Source organism: Saccoglossus kowalevskii, chromosome 11, assembly GCF_978046115.1.
Source record: "Saccoglossus kowalevskii chromosome 11, keSacKowa6.1, whole genome shotgun sequence".
NCBI classification, from domain to species: domain Eukaryota; kingdom Metazoa; phylum Hemichordata; class Enteropneusta; family Harrimaniidae; genus Saccoglossus; species Saccoglossus kowalevskii.
The window spans coordinates 13,016,256-13,035,693 of record NC_140651.1 but is presented as its reverse complement, the minus strand read 5'-3'; positions in this window follow the sequence as shown (position 1 = coordinate 13,035,693).

Below are 19,438 nucleotides of genomic sequence, written 5' to 3'. Positions count from 1 at the left end.
AAATAATATTTGAATAGGTCACAGACATCAGGTCAAGTTTTGGGGGTAGTTCAATCAGAATTGTTTTTCACAATGTTACAGGACATTTTTTGTTAAACACGTGCGATCCAATGTAGTTGTGTTTTCTGTCGTCGAATCTTATATTATTTGAGGTTAAGTAGTGCCGCTTGGCTGATAGCTGTAAATTGAACTGGGCTAGATCGATCTGTAAAATAAAATAAAAAAATTAAATTATACATATATTAGCACACTGGGATTACTTTAAAATACAAATTGAATTGCACATTCACGCGTATATTTCAACAGTTTATAGCCTTCGCCAACTTTGCGCAATACAACCCACCTTTCAAAGCTTTTTCGATCTCTTCACTTAAGTCGTGTAAAACCGACCCTTTGAGTGCGGCCAGTAATCGTCCAGTAGTCGCCCCCTCCCTCTCCCTATTTCTCCACAAGCTGAACATCTCCCTTTTCTGTTCGGGAAAATTCGGCGGATGTTTAGTCGTAATACTATCAAAGTCTGATTCTCCCAGTCCCAGTTTTCTGCCAACCTTCTTCCAGTGCATTTTCGGGAGACGTTGTGTAGCGATTTCTATTGCCTGATTAACTGAATTAAGGTAATATATAACCACATGTCTTCTAGTAATAGTACATGTAATAAAAAGATGCTCAAGAGTTTCAATATCAGCGTTACAAAAAGTGCACAATTTACTATCAACTATTTTTCATAAACACAAAGTGTTATTTGTGTAAATTGCCCTATGTAAAACATATATTGAAATGCCAGTAGGCTGAAATCAAACAATCAATGAATTTCGAGAAATCATCTCTAGTGTTCATCGGTTAAACAAAAATAATTCCTTATATTATGTCACTTTTCAATATCCGCTAACACAAACGCATACATCCAATGAAACATATGCAATGTACTAAATACGCACTGTTACATTTTACCTTGATGCTAGTGCAATTTTTATTTTTACAGACATATATATTTATCTTTTGAATTTTAATTATATCGAGATTTCGAAATACGATGTAGTATAATTATTAAAAATAAACGTTTTACTACATAGATCTTACCATCGCGTTCCCTGCGATTTAAAACCTGCTTCTTGTCTTTAACCTGAAACATTAGCGAAAACAACGGAATCAATAATAATAATAACAACAATAACAGTACTAAATAATACTAAATGAGAACCAGAAAAGTACCATATTTTATCAATTTGGTATGTATATCTTTATTTTAAAGTTTTTTCCTTAGTTTACATTAATGTATTATGTATATGATTATATTAATACAATTATTATACTTAAACTAGAACTTCGATTTAGAGTATACTCATGGCAGATTATGTGAACTAACGGCATGCCGTTTCCATTATAGTTGTTTCAAGTTTCTAAATCATGTGGAATTTGAATATATCAAAGCGAATTCAGTCGTACTGCCAGACAAGTTACTATAATTGGTTGGGTAGCTTTCTTCAAGATTGCCCGAATGTTGCAGTATATGTGTCCGCATAACGAGACACGATACCGTGATTGGTGAAATTGGCAATTTTGCCAATAGAGTCTCGTTATGCACAATGCCTAGCATATTCGTAACTGTCAACTGCGGAAACTAATTCTGCTGAGATATTGATTAAAGTACATTGCTTGTACAATGAAAATTACATAAGCGTTATATAACGACGATATTTTTTGTTGTATAAGTTTAGAAATGGATTACAAAAATCAAAGCTAGTTGACGTGGCTGAACCGCATAAAACCATTATGAGCATTTAGTTTGGAAACACTGATATGTTTAATAATTACAGAAAATGCCATAAGTCTTTCTCACACTTAAATGTGTTTTGTGCCTCAACGTGGGAGCACAGTCACAATCTATTAATAATAGTGTAAGCGTTTCCAACTGAAAATAACTGCGAAGACGATACACTGCCAACTTTGAAATAAAAACATTTGGGAATATACCATTAAGATAATAATACTGGTACAAATGCAAAACATTATTTACCTCTATGTCACACGCATTTTCTGGTCGGCAGACGACAGCCAATAATGAAAAGTGTTCTATCTTCACACAAACTGTACAACTTTCCTATGACAGTATAAAACATCACCGTTTTAATAAAAAATGAAAATGTGAAAGTACAAAACAAAGACATAGAAAACAGACACAGTACAATTTTAAGGGAACTTTAGATGGTAATTCAATTCCATGTCCATTATTTAGAGAACAAAAAACTCTTGCTGTAACTGTTAATACAATCAATTTAATACAATTAATACAATTTTAATATATATACCTGCCATGTTTTCAGTTCCTCCCATGGCTCAGTGCCATTACTTGTAAGTGCCACGACAATTGGCATTTCGGAAGGTGTATCAACAGAGTATGAGAAGTGTAAGGCATGTCGAAAACGACATCCATCTAGACGAAGGCATAATACGTTTGGCATGAGAGGCTGAAAACCTATTGGTATTCTAGGAGCATCAGCATAGTTCTTTTCTCTCACTGTTATTCTCACTTTTCTATACACAGCATTCTTTGGAATTATTACTTTTTTATCAGCCCCAATTTCCTGCATACAAAAATTAAATTTGAGCCTAATAATGTTATTTATAAAACCAACACATCACCGAGTACGTAAATAGCAGTAATATAAACTAGTTAATAATAGTTTTCCTAAAATATACGGCCAATAAATCTGACAAGTTCAATAAAAGCCTCCATGGGTAGAAGAGCTGGGAGCTCTTATAATGATATACAGGAACACAATACACTTTACTATCAAATATAAAGCATATTTAATTTTTATTTAAAAACACAAATTGCATACATACAATAACGTCTTCACGACTGCTTTGGACCATTTTACCAATTTCTGCGTCAAGAAACCGTCTGTACTCTAAATAGTTAAATGCAAAAAAAGTAGTTCAAAAGGGTCGTCACCTGCGGGATTGAGTCCCAAGCGTCAACAACACATACTAAAAACGCAAAGACTCATCGGTAGTTTGTGAACAATGACACGCTATGGTAATCTGACGCATGCGCAGATGTCGACTCTCGCTTTAATTATTCTAATCAAAATATTTTCGAAAGAGATATTACAATTCTGATAAGTAACACATGATATAACCAATGAAGAACTTACTTTTCTGTGCCAAAGCAGCCACATGTTTTAATTCCATATTGTCCAAAGCACCGACAAGGACGTCTATTGTTGCCTGCCACCCCTTACTCCTTTTCCATATTTCGAACATTTGATGGATTTGTTCTCTTGTGTTTTCTGGGAAGTCTTCCTTCAAAATACTCAACTCACTCTCTGGTACATTGAGTTGTCTTCCAACACCCCACCATTCATCACGATGTAAAGCATTAGTTGTCACATCTATGGCTTCTTGGAAGGCTGGGAGGGAGAGTTGTAAATAAATCTAATAAGATACTGCAGTATATATTTTTCGCAATACAACATATCTTTTGAAATAATGTTTATTTCAGTTTGCTGATTTACTAGAATGTAATGCAGATTTTTTAATGGTTTATGGTTTAATGTAAATAAAATGTAAATGTTTAATGTAAATTGATTGAATGTCTGCTTTTGAATGTTCTTAATAGATGACAAGCAGTTATTAGTTTTGAAACTAATACTAAGCTGCATTTAACTGAGCTATATTTTCCAGGACACCAACTAACAAATCTGGGAACTACTAATATACTAACACTAAAGAAAATCACGAAACGCACACTCACTGATTAATTTGTGAAACAAAGAGAAGGTAAACATGGAAACATAGAAACTCGCGTTTTGGTGATTATACGAAGTGATTATATGCCTCAACTTTCCAAAACTTGTTTTTTGTTTCTAGGTTTGGCATGATATTTGTTAGTCAATTAGTGTATCGTTTAACTGCTGAGTGTCGACCAAGAAAGGTGGGTAATGCAGCATTCTCAATATAGGGAGTGTTCAAAATATTAATGTATACAATACAGTGGTTGTGTTTTTCCTCAAAGGGACGCATAGCTAGATCAGAATACCAGATCATAACAGTAATCACAGAACTATGGTTCAATCTACCGGTACATCAGCATTGTAGGGTGTGACACAATGATCCTCGTTTTGTACATGTTAAGTAATGTTTATGTGCGGGATTGGGGTGTCAGAGACAGATGGGGGCGAAAGATGCTTCACACAGGAGATAATTTATGTGGGAGAATGACATTTTTTCCGGTTTAGTACTGAGTTGCTCTTAAAGAATTGATATTGATTAGCACGCAAATTGTTGGGAGCATATTGGCACTGGGCAATAAGTCTAGCTAGTCGAAGTGATGTCCAGTTTAGCGGAGCATCTCTTCATGCAATCATTTGATTATTGTATTTGAAACATAATCATATATCTGTGAGTAACTTTTCTTTCAAAACGTAAACAGGTTCTCATTTTGGATAAAGTGTATATCTGTTGGTTGATTCGACGTTAGTAAAGAAGTTAGATTAACCAAATGCTACAACTCACTCAAAAGTGGACCATATATATATAGTTCATTATATAAATGGCAACTATTAAAGCTCCAGTGTGCAATGCGTCACTTCCAAACAAACACTTATGCATCCAATCAAATATTCTGATTTTTAATGTGTATATATAAAATTATCAATACCTTCTTCTACACTTGTTGTATTATCTGATGCTGCCATAACATTTGAATATGACTAAACTTCAGTTCTGAAAAAAAACATAGCGTAACTTTTAATGGCATTGCAACAATATGTTTGTAATTATTCCATTGTACCATCATTGATATAATTTTAAAAAATGACAAAAGCCAATAATAAAGTGCAGTGAGGAACTGTCTATAAAAATAAAAAAAATCAGAGGCGGAACTACGTCACATACCATTGTATGTTACAAAGACGCGCACACCGCTCTACCGTGTATTTCTATGGTCTCTGAGCGAGCTGTTGTGGGACGCCAGTCGACGAGCCGGTATAACTAAAGTCAAGGAAACTGCACAAATTCAAATTTGAAGTAATCCTGAGCAACCAAACATATATATGTTGCACATGTCGGGGTAATCTTGTTGCACTGTTCCCAACACTGTTTTTGTTACACTCATCCCAAAGTACATTTTTTGGAGTTATAGCAGTTGGTGACAGTGAAAATACCCAGATATCCGCTCCGTGGACAGTGACTAGTTGGCATCACAAACAACTACATGTATATATGCCATTTACATATGACTGGAATAATATGTTATCAGATATTCTATAATATCCACAACAATCCGAAAGCAATAACCACTCACAATCGATTCTCAGTGACCACATGGCAAAATAACATGTGTGGATGAATAGCTTGACTAGCCACATACTAATTCACAGTAATTTGATGGTTAAGTGTCACCTAACCGGTATTTAGATTAATTAATTGTTGTACATACATGATATAACATATTACATCTGTTATGTCATAAGCAGTACATAAAAGAATTTACCTTCTCGAAAATTTGAGGTATACATATACTGACAGGTTGGCCCCGAGTTAAAATAGACAACTTAATCATAAACAACCCAACAACACCAGTTGGCATGTTAACACACATTCCAAATGTTAACAGAATGCTTTATATATAACTGAATAATCAATGTCATATATACCTTCAATATATCACATTTACATGCAAAAACTTTTAAGTCAGTCTACATTGAATATTCTACCAATAATCATGTTAAAACTACCCCAAAATTAACAGTATATCGAATTGTAAAATGTAAGAATTTGGCTTTTTCGTACCTTTCGTTATTATAACTAATTCTCTCCAAATTCAGCTTCATTTGAATGAGAAATAAAATCAGCTAGCAAGGGAGCATAATTTGTTCCAATTAGAAAGCCAATACAAAAATATGTCATCCAAACTCGACAAAACTGTTTTTGATAAAATATTCCTGGTGGACAATGTTCTTAATGCATAGCTTCAATTTATCATGTGGTATGGTAGTGTGTAGGATAGAAAAATCAAAAGCGTTAATTAAAAGTGATCTGGCTTTCATTTTTCCCAAAAATGTTTTTGGTATTTCCATACCGCTTGACCTTTTATGCTGTTTACAGTTGTCCACGATTAAGCGGACTTGTTCATTATAATATCATAAACGTAAATAAACAATGTGATTACAGTTGTATTATTAATAAACACTTAATAATATATATATATATATATATATATATATATATATATATATATATATATATATATATATATATATATATATATATATATATATATATATATATATATATATATATATATATATATATATATATATATATATATATATATATATATATATATATATATATATATATATATATATATATATTGATACATCTCATTGAACTATAAATATATTTATATATATATAAATATCACTTTTTGACAATGAGTGACTTTTGATTACCAAACTTTTCATTTTGCTGAATGTTAAACGTTTGTAAAATTAGAAGTAGAGTTATTATTTCCAGTATGCCCGAGACACTCATAATAGTATGATTTACAAATAGACACTATTTTGTTGAAAGCACTGTCTGTGGGAACAACAACATATATATGTATATTGTGGGGAATCAGTCAGGCAATTTAGTGCACCAGAGTCTTTAAAAAGAAACTGTGGAGCATGCCTCTGTGGGGTTTGTGAATCCGAAAATATAATACTTATACATAAAGTATCTAGCTCTACCTCTTTTCATTTGGTTTATAGCCTACCATGTTCTATAACAGAGTCTTTATTAAAATTGTGAATCCAGTTCATATATTATATAGGTTTTTTGGTGATACAACAAGACCTGAGCGTCTCTCAATATCAGCAGGTTGTCCCGTCTGATTTAGATTATTTGGGACATAATTACCCATTAATGGCATATGTTGGTCAACGTTACTGCAATGCTGGTTGGGTGGTGAGGGAAACATAAACAAGTGAATGGCTTATTTCTATTCATATAAGGTGTTGATTGTGAGTCCCACCAATGGATGGTTGTGGTTTTAGCTGATTTGCAGTTGGGACACCAAATCTATATCATTGGAACTTTTATTTCCATAAGATTGATTGGTGTTTTAGACTGGGTGGTGCTGCAACTGCGTGGATGTTTCAAGTATAGATTGCCGCTGATATGTGTGTCCACTGTTGCTTCATATATATTGTTTATGTTTGCACAACACTCATAGTCAAAACTATTACACATACTAAATTTGTAGCTTTTTGGTATTGATACTTTGCAGCTAATAACAAAGCCCTATATTTATTCTTGCAGTTCTGATAATGCCATTGTTCATATATAAAAAAATACTACATCTTTACTCTTCCTTGGGTTTGTAATAATTTCTTGGTGAAAGAAAACTTTAACTCGTGGTTGCTGGTCAGTTTTCTGTCCTTGTCTGATGATTTTTTTCTACTTTTTATATTTGCTATGTTTGTCGGTCTGTTTAATCTCTAATATTGATTGTGTTATTGTTGCCAAATTATGATTTTGGTTTACTGTAAAAAACTTGTACATGATTCGACTTGATGTATAACTCAGTGAGATATACATTTAGTTCTTGTATGCAATTCGTTTGCAACAGGGAAACTATATGATAGTAAAATGTGGCACTGGATGTTTGCAAAGTAATTTAGAAATTGAGTGTATGGGATGGTTTACTGAACATGACCACGATCAAGTGATTGGTATCATACAGAAATATGCCAAATATTGAACAAAATTAAAATGTGTCCATGAAGAAAATAAACGCTTAATATCCCACCACAAAATAATTTCAAAAAATAGAGAACTGCAATCTAAAATATTATCAACCCCACACTGGAGTACTGGCAATCCAGAGAACGACATATTCCAAGTGTCACTATTCACTCACTCACTCACTCACTCACTCACTCACTCACTCACTCACTCCAACAAAACAATAACACTTTTGAAATAACACTGAATCGATTTAGTAATTGACACATTCTTGCTTTGTCAAAATAGATGACCTACAACATGTCACTTTTGCCGCGACATAATGTGGAATGCCAAATACAAAAAAATTGAACAGACTACGCTAGAAAAACTTGTATCATCAAATGAATCTGCAATATAGTTTCACTGAAATCTTCTTCATTTCTCCATGTGACGTACACCAGCCTCTTGGCGTGTGCAAATTACATAATATAATGGCTTTCGCGGGGGTTGTATTGAGTGGACACAAGTCGCATGCTTGGATGGTAGACTGATAAAAATGGACGTGCTTTGTCATCTGATATGTGCGTATCAAGAACTGAAAAATGGCATAGAAAGAGCAGTGGTCGCTGTGGTATTTAATGGCGGCCTCTTTGCATAGTATGTCTAAATTGTGTTAATTAATCCCAATAGTTTGATCAGCTGCTGAATATTTGAAAGATTGTTCTGCCACGTGTGTGACATGAAAGTGTAAATAATATTAATAACTTTATTATTACACAACTAACGCATCATAGGATTTAGTAAGGTAAAGAGAATAACAAGACATAAATACACAGATAAAAAAAAACTCTCGGGACATAGGCGTGTTTTCTTATATTTTAAAATTATTTTTGACTTTATTCCACTATTGATAGAGCTTCAAAATATAGCTAAGAATAAGCAAACCAAAATCAACAAAACTTATAAAAAATGCAGTGTATACAGTGCTCATGAGAATTCAATATGCACTAATAATATTGCCGTGTTATTATTGTGTTGTAAAATGATATATGTTATTTCATGTCATTCAATTTGTTACATAAGCTGGGTTATCATCTGAAATTTTGATTAATTCACCTAACTTACAATAAATACCAGAATCTAAATACTGCTTTACGACGAACTAGTTGAGCAACATATACTTTTATAAGCAAGGGTGCATGACTATTGATATGTGCAATGTGTTTTTAAAGGTAACAACAGGGTTGAAAAGTTGAAAAATGAACTATGGTTCTACTGTTACTAACGTTCACTAAGCATTCTGCTACTATGACAAGCTGTACATCATTTCAAAACTTAGGTGAATATGGTAGTTCATATGCTGTAGCAATGGTTGCCTAATGGATTACCTGAAATTTACAAGAATAGATAGATATTGCAAAAATCACTCGTTGACAGTGTCGCATAGTGGACCTTTCGAACAAAATGTATATGTCGGAAGCGTGTGGCAAGACAAGTTTTATAAATGACACCATGTACACTAATTTGGTTCACACGATGTTGCATTACTGTTTAGGATCAACAGCTTGCATGTTTACAACTTGATAGCAACCAGAACAATGGACATCCTGCCTAAGTAGCGCATATAACGGTATATTAATTGATTCTCCAAATTAATTAAATGCAACAATCGCTGAAAACAAAAGTCTACACAACATGAACTAGAGTCGTACCATATCGTACCGACATCGCTGTTCCATCACAGAATACGCCACAGTAAAGCAATACGTCGTTGAAAAACATTGATCTGGACTATACTATCTATAAGCAAAATGTGTGTACTTCCTTCGGGTATGGACCCGTTATCATCTCCACGGGTAAGTGTCATCTGCACGCTCGCCTTAGTCCCCTTCCACCGACGTTCCTTTCGCTACACCTGACCCAATTAATAAAAATATAGACTGATTGCAGGGGGAAAATGCACATAACTGAAGAAGGAACTTTACTATTGTTACATTACACAAAATAGACTATCACTGTGTTTGCCCATATCAATAAAATCAAAGAATAAAAGAGAAATACAAAAAACTACATTTTGCTAGATTTTTCTTTAGAATTTTCTTCTCATGCTTAGAGCTCCATCGATTACAAAAAATAAAATATTATCTACTAAATAAATGAGAAGTCTGTGGGACATTATAAACAAAAATTGAATTGAATTGGAATAGTAAAAAAAGTAAAATATTGATCAATTTAGCGAGGAAGATTATGGTGAACCCTCCCCCACATCACAGTGAATTATAGCACAGTGCCCACCTTTCAACCATGAGTGCCGAGTGGTGAAAATATTAACCCCTGGCATGAAAGCCAATGCAATAAATATAATACGATCTTAAATAACTTACCTGGTCACTATACAGACGATTTGTGTGATATACAGGATTTATAAAACGCGTGTAATGATTTTAATCAACAAACGCTCGTAATACATGATAATTACTACACAAGTTTAATACTCTCCAAATCACACACAGAACATTTCAAACAGCGACCATTACGTTAGTAGACATGTACACGTAAGCAGGCGATAGTTTCAGAGTAACAAACATGTAAGGTACCTCATCAAAAACTACTTGATAATAAGCAACCAGATCAATGTAAATTCTGTCTAAGTAGCATATAGTATGGTATATTAATTCTATCGGCAAATTTATTAAACGCAACAGTCGCTCTAAATTAAAGTCTGCACAACATTAACTAACTCGCGTAGATATGCCGTACCTTACCGTCATTAATACTCGAAACCGCTGTTCCAACACAGAATATGCGTCGCGAAAACCCATTGATCTTGTTGTGATGGGTTATATTTTAATTTGGCGTCCAGGTGCTGGTTTACTGAGCTCAAATAAAATTGGACACTGAATCTTATGAAGAACTTCTACACAGAGCTGTTGAAACGCACAATTTCGAGCCTTACCTCTATATGAATTGTTGTTTTTAGTTCTATATTTCTTACTGTACATTTATATAAACCCCAGTCACAGTAATCAATATATTGGTGAAAGAAATAAGCCGGCCGGCACCTACGCGGTAAGATATCACCGAAAACACATTGATTTGTTGTGATGGCTATATTTTAAGTTGGCGTTCAGATGTTGGTTAACTAAGCTCAAATAAAAGTGGACGCTCAATCTTATGAAGTACCTCACTTATACTTCTGCACAGCGTTCTCGAAACTCACAACTTCGTGCCTTACCTCTACTTTGAAAAATATGAATTGTTTTCAGCCTTATATTCTCTACTGTACATTTATAGAAACGCCAGTCACAGCAATAAATATATTGATGAAGAAATAAGGCGTCCGGCACCTACGTGGCAAGATACCACCAAAGCGCAGGCTTCTGACCAGATTAACTATGACTCACACAATTCTTTTATCAGTATATCTTTAAAGGGTGTCATGTGAATACACATAATTACGTCAGAGTCTGCATTAAATATAGCATCGAAGGTATGATTGAACAAACGACCTTTGCTGGCAGTTGTCCAGAATTAATCGATATTGTCGACGACGGCACCTAAATGTTGGTCGTTCTCTCACCTCAACTTCCCTTTCGCAACACCAGACTATATTATTAAAAATGTGGTTAGACTGAATTCAGGATGAAAATGCACATAACTGTAGTGAGAACTTGACTATTTTCACATTACACAAACTAGACTATATCACTGTATGTGCACATATGAATAAAATCAAAAAAAATAAAGATAAACATAAATAACTACATTGTGCTAGTTAGATAAGTTTCTTCTCATGCTCAGAGCCCCACCGATCATACAAAATAAAATACTATCTTCTAAATATCAAGTAGTCTTTGTGACATTATAAACATAAATTGAATTGAATTGGAATCGTAAAAAAAAGCAAAATATTGAACAATGTAACTATGAAGTTTATTGCTATCGAATTGTAAAAGTGAACACATCCCCCACATCACTGAAACTAGCAGTGAATTAGAGCACATAGTGCCCACCTTTCAACTACGAGTGCTGAGTATTTAAAATATTAACATCTGGCATAAAAAACAATGCAATAAATATAATAAGATCTTAAATAACTTATCTAGACTCTATACAGACGATTTCAAAATCATGACTGTATGATATATAGGATTTATAAAACGCGTGTATTAATTTTAATCAACATACGCTCGTAATATATGATAATTACTACACAAGTTTAATACTCTCCAAATCACACAGTCACAAACTGAACATTTCCTACAGCGGCCATTATGTTAGTAGACATGTTCACGTAAGCCATTGACTCAGTCAATACCTGTTACTTAATAACAATGTATGCAGGGCAATAGTTTCAGAGTAACAAACATTAAATGTAACTCATCGAAAACTACTCAATAAGGAAACAGAACATTGTAAATTCTGCCTAAGTAGCACATAGAATGGTATATTCATTCCATCTGCAAATTAATTAAATGCAACAATCGCTCTAACCAAAAGTTTGTGCAACATTAACTAACTTGCGTCGATATGCCGTACCTTGCCGTCATTAATACTCGAAACCGCTGTTCCAACACAGAATATGCGTCGGGAAAACCCATTGATCTTGTTGTGATGGGTTATATTTTAATTTGGCGTCAAGGTGCTGGTTTACTGAGCTCAAATACAAGTGGACGCTGAATCTTATGAAGTACCGCACTTATACTTCTGCACAGAGCTGTTGAAACGCACAACTGAGCCTTACCTCTACTTTGAAAAAGTTTGAATTGTTGTTTTTGCCCTATATTTCTTACTGTACATTTATAGAACCCCCAATCACAGCAATCAATATATTGATGAAGAAATAAGCCGGCCGGTACCTACGTGACAAGATATCACCAAAGTTCAGGCTTCTGACCAGATTAACTATGACTCACACAATTCTTTCATCAGTATAACTTTAGAGGGTGTCATGTGTATTCACACATAATTACGTCATAATCTGCATTAAATATAGGATCGAAGGCATGATTCAACAAACGACCTTGGCTGGCAGCTTTTGCAGAATTGTCGACCACGACATGTCAATGTTGATCGTCCCCTCACCTCGACGCCCCTTTCACAAAACAAGACTGAATTATTAAAAATGTGGTTAGACTGAATTCAGGATGAAAATGCACATAACTGTAGAAAAAACTTGACTATTGTCACATTACAAAAAATAGACTATATCACTGTGTGTGCACATATCAATACAGTCAAAGAATAAAAGATAAACATAAAGAACTACATTTTGCTAGTTTCTTCTCATTCTTAGAGCCCCACCGATCATACAAAATAAAATACTATCTACTGAAAATTAAGTAGTCTTTGTGACATTATAAACATAAATTGAATTAAATTGGACTAGTGAAAGAAGTGCTGAGTATTTAAAATATTAAAATCTGGCATGAAAGCCAATGCAATAAATATAATACGATCTTAAATAACTTACCTGGTCACTATACAGACGATTTCAAAATCATGACTGTATGATATATAGGATTTATAAAACGCGTGTAATAATTTTAATCAACAAACGCTCTTAGTGTATGTTAATTACTACACAAGTTTAATACTCTCCAAATCACACAGTCACACACTGAAGGTTTCCTACAGTGGCCATTATGTTAGTAGACATGTACACGTAAGCCATCAATGTCTGTTACTTGATAAAAATGTATGCAGGGCGATAGTTTCAGAGTAACACACATTTAATGTACCTCGTCAAAAACTACTTGATAAGCAACCAGAAATATGTAAATTTTTCCTAAGTAGCATAGAGATTAGTATATTCATTCTATCTGCAAATTAGTTAAATTAAACAATCACTCTAAACAAAATTCTGTACAACATGAACTAACTCGCGTCGATATACCGTACCTTACCATCATTAATACTGAAAACCGCTGTTCCACTACAGAATATGCGTCGCGAAAACACATTGATTTGTTGTGATGGCTATATTTTAATTTGGCGTGCAGATGTTAACTAAGCTCAAATAAAAGTGGAAGCTCAATCTTATGAAGTACCTCACTCACCCTTCTGCACAGCGTTCTCGAAACTCACAACTTCGAGGCTTACCTCTACTTTGAAAAATATGAATTGTTTTCAGCCTTATATTCCCTACTGTACATTTATAGAAACGCCAGTCACAGCAATCAATATATTGATGAAGAAATAAGGCGTCCGGTACCTACGTGACAAGATATCACCAAAGTTAAGGCTTCTGACCAGATTAATTATGACTCACACAATTCTTTCATCAGTATATCTTTAGAGGGCGTTATGTGTATTCACACATAATTATGTCAGAATCTGCATTAAATATAGGATCGAAGGCATGCTTGCACAAAGAACAAGAACTACATTATGCTAGTTAGATTAGTTTCTTCTCATGCTCAGAGCTCCACCGATCACACAAAATAAGCTACACAAGAAGCCTGTGAGACATTATAAACATAAATTGATAAACTGTATTTTGTTTTGGAATTGTAAAAAAAGCAAAATATTGAACAATAAAGCGAGGACGATTATGGCTATCGAACTGTAAAGGTGAACACCCACCCAACATTACTGAAACTAGCTGAATTATAGCAACCTTTCCACTATGAGTGCTGAGTAGTTAAAATATTATCTTGCATAAAAACCAATGCAATAAATATAAGATTTCAACTGTAGGATTTATAAAAGATGTGTAATACATTTAATCAAGAGACGCTCGTAAATGGCGTTACTATTATTATTTTTAGTCTTAGTTGTCTGAGCTCCAGTAATGCATATGTAAGTGACTTTCGAGTAATAACAGGTCTATTCTGCCTAGGGAATTTCAGAATAGTTAATCATAGATTTATAGAGCCCTGCTGATGGAAAATGCGGGATATGGAAAAACTTTTAAATGTAGCTTTTTGTATAACGCCATTAATACCACCTCGGTTTGAAACTTTAAGTTGATAACTTTCCAAGAATATAGTATAACAAAATAACAGGTGTTACTATTTTTGTAAATGATATGTCAGGCGTTCAAGGAGTTACATGTAGACCAGAAGAGTACAATGGCTTTGCTTTGTAGTCTGTTGCGTTCAATTGCTTGTGTACTAGAGCAATCCATACAGCGTGATCTCTTCATCTACATACTGATGCAGTGATTCCGCACTAAAAAGGCAAAGGTAGAATTATTGTAAGAATCAAGATTAGAAAAGTGGTTGGAAGTGACCTGGTCACGTGGCATAAAACAAATCACTCAGGATAATAAAATATTGTCAATACAGATGCAGAAAAACACAAGGATATTTATGCGGCCCATAAGAACACACATGATTCGCACAATCCGAATACGTAAACAAATACGTAACCAGTTCTGCAGGGCTTGGATGGGACGGGTGGTTTGTGAGTGGGAGTCTGATGGCTATATTACATCCGAAATATTCATATCAAAAAACACGTTGAAATGAGTTAAATATCTTCTTGCATCTGTATCAGGCATTTGCTAGTCGCGCTACTGTCAGATAACTCCCGGATTCAAAATACTTGCTTTAAGATAAAAAACAGTAAGCCATAATAGGATATAATATTATAATGATGTTCACGTCAACAAATCTTCAACAATTTTCATTTGCACAATTTAAGTACCCATGATGATCACCATGTTTTGAATAATATGCATGTAAGCATCGTGCTCATAGTCATTTTCTTTCCTCGTAAAAATACGCTGCATATAATTTCAATTTGCCACAACACTCAGATCCACTTAGATCCGACTCAAATTGAGTGGAACTGCTCCCCAATAGCTTCAGTAACATCCATCGTAACTCGTTCGATACAAATAATGTTGATAACAATTGAGTATTAAAATACATTTATATACTTAAATATAACTGAGCTGATACCACACTCCCCACAGTATGCCATGAGTGGTTGCACATAAGTGCAATTCAACATACACACAAAACAATATCGCGCTCACTTCAACATATTAATTGAAAAACATAAAATCTACCCTCAATAATATCTAAACACAAGGTCAATCACGAGCCATATCATTTAACATTCATGTTTCCATTTCATCTTTTAAATATGGCGATCAAGCCATCTAAGGTTGCCTGCTCAGGCAATTCTGATTAGAAATGTATCCCAATGATTTTCCCATTTGTCGAATTCCATGACACCCGAATGGGGAAAAAAATGCTTGAAAATCTATTTCTTTAGAGCGTCGGGTTTTAGTTTGTATGTATGAAGTGTATGTATAAAGTTTTTAGAAAATTTTTATGTTTGGTCACGAGTTTGGACGCCATCTTAAATTTCTTCTAAACAGAAAATAATACGATAAATAAACTACATAATATGACAAATGCACTACATAATATGACAAATATAAAACATGATATGATGAATGCCTTACATAACACGGTAAATGCACTGAATAACATGATGAAATCACTACATAGCATGATACATGCAGTACATATGATAAATGCACCACATAATATGCTGTACCCACCACTACATAGCATGATAAATGCAGTACATGATATGATAAATACGCCACATAATATGCTGTACCCACTACATAGCATGATACATGCAATACATAATATGATAAATACACTACATAATATGACAAATATAAAACATGATATGATGAATGCCTTACATAACGCGGTAAATGCACTGAATAACATGATGAAATCACTACATAGCATGATACATGCAGTACATATGATAAATGCACCACATAATATGCTGTACCCACCACTACATAGCATGATAAATGCAGTACATGATATGATAAATACGCCACATAATATGCTGTACCCACTACATAGCATGATACATGCAATACATAATATGACAAATGCACTACATAATATGACAAATATAAAACATGATATGATGAATGCCTTACATAACACGGTAAATGCACTGAATAACATGATGAAATCACTACATAGCATGATACATGCAGTACATATGATAAATGCACCACATAATATGCTGTACCCACCACTACATAGCATGATAAATGCAGTACATGATATGATAAATACGCCACATAATATGCTGTACCCACTACATAGCATGATACATGCAATACATAATATGATAAATACACCACATAATATGCTGTACCCACTACATAGCAAGATAAATGCAGTACATATGATAAATACACCACATAATATGCTGTACCCACTACATAGCAAGATAAATGCAGTACATAATATGATAAATACATCACATAATATGCTGTACCCACTACATAGCAAGATAAATGCAGTACATAATATGATAAATACACCACATAATATGCTGTACCTACTACATAGCATGATAAATGCAGTACATAATATGATAAATACACCACATAATATGCTGTACCTACTATATAGCATGATAAATGCAGTACATAATATGATAAATACACCACAAAATATGCTGTACCCACTACATAACATGACAAATGCAGAACATAATATGATACATACACCACATAATATGCTGTACCCACTACATAACATGATAAATGCAGTACATAATATGATAAATACACCACATAATATGCTGTACCCACTACATAGCATGATAAATGCAGTACATAATATGATAAATACACCACATAATATGCTGTACCCACTACATAGCATGATAAATGCAGTACATAATATGATAAATACACCACATAATATGCTGTACCCACTACATAGCATGATAAATGCAGTACATAATATGATAAATACACCACATAATATGCTGTACCCACTACATAGCATGATAAATGCAGTACATAATATGATAAATACACCACATAATATGCTGTACCCACTACATAGCATGATACATGCAGTACATAATATGATAAATGCACCACATAATATGCTGTACCCACTACATAGCATGATAAATGCAGTACATAATATGATAAATACACCACATAATATGCTGTACCCACTACATAGCATGATAAATGCAGTACATAATATGATAAATACACCACATAATATGCTGTACCCACTACATAGCATGATAAATGCAGTACATAATATGATAAATGCACCACATAATATGCTGTACCCACTACATAGCATGATAAATGCAGTACATATTATGATAAATACACCACATAATATGCTGTACCCACTACATAGCATGATAAATGCAGTACATAATATGATAAATGCACCACATAATATGCTGTACCCACTACATAGCATAAATGCAGTACATAATATGATAAATACACCACATAATATGCTGTACCCACTACATAGAATGATAAATGAAGTACATAATATGATAAATGCACCACATAATATGCTGTACCCACTACATAGCATGATAAATGCAGTACATAATATGATAAATGCACCACATGATATGCTGTATCCACTACATAGCATGATAAATGCAGTACATAATATGATAAATACACCACATGATATGCTGTACCCACTACATAGCATGATAAATGCAGTACATAATATGATAAATACACCACATAATATGCTGTACCCACTACATAGCATGATATATGCAGTACATATGATAAACACACCACATAATATGCTGTACCCACTACATAGCATGCATGATACATGCAGTACATAATATGATAAATACACCACATGATATGCTGTACCCACTACATTGAATGATAAATGCAGTACATAATATGATAAATGTACCACATAATATGATAAACCCACTACATAGCATGATAAATGCAGTACATAATATGATAAACCCACCACATGATATGCTGTATCCACTACATAGCATGATAAATGCAGCACATAATATGATAAATACACCACATGATATGCTGTACCCACTACATAGCATGATAAATGCAGTACATAATATGATAAATACACCACATAATATGCTGTACCCACTACATAGCATGCATGATACATGCAGTACATAATATGATAAATACACCACATGATATGCTGTACCCACTACATTGAATGATAAATGCAGTACATAATATGATAAATGCACCACATAATATGATAAACCCACTACATAGCATGATAAATGCAGTACATAATATGATAAACCCACCACATGATATGCTGTATCCACTACATAGCATGATAAATGCAGTACATAATATGATAAATACACCACATGATATGCTGTACCCACTGCATAGCATGATATATGCAGTACATAATATGATAAATGCACCACATAATATGCTGTACCCACTACATAGCATGATAAATGCAGTACATATGATAAAACACTACTTAACACGATAAATGCACCACATAATATGAATGCACTACACAAGTTAAATGCACCACATAATATGATAATTACACTACATACCAAGGCAAATGAATCTCGTAATATGATAAATGCACTACTTACCAAGGTAAATGCACCACATAATATGAAAAATACACTACATACCAAGGTAAATGCACTTCATATTATGATAGATACACTACATAAAATGATGTAATCACTACATAACAATTGATGCACCACATAATATGAATGCACTACATAACATATAAATACACCACATTATATGAAAAATACACTACTTACCAAGGTAAATGCACTTCATATTATGATAAATGCACTTCATAATATAATAAATGCACTACATACCAAGGCAAATGCACCACATAATATGAATGCACTACCTAACATAGTTAATCATCACATAAGATAAATGTACTACACAATGTTG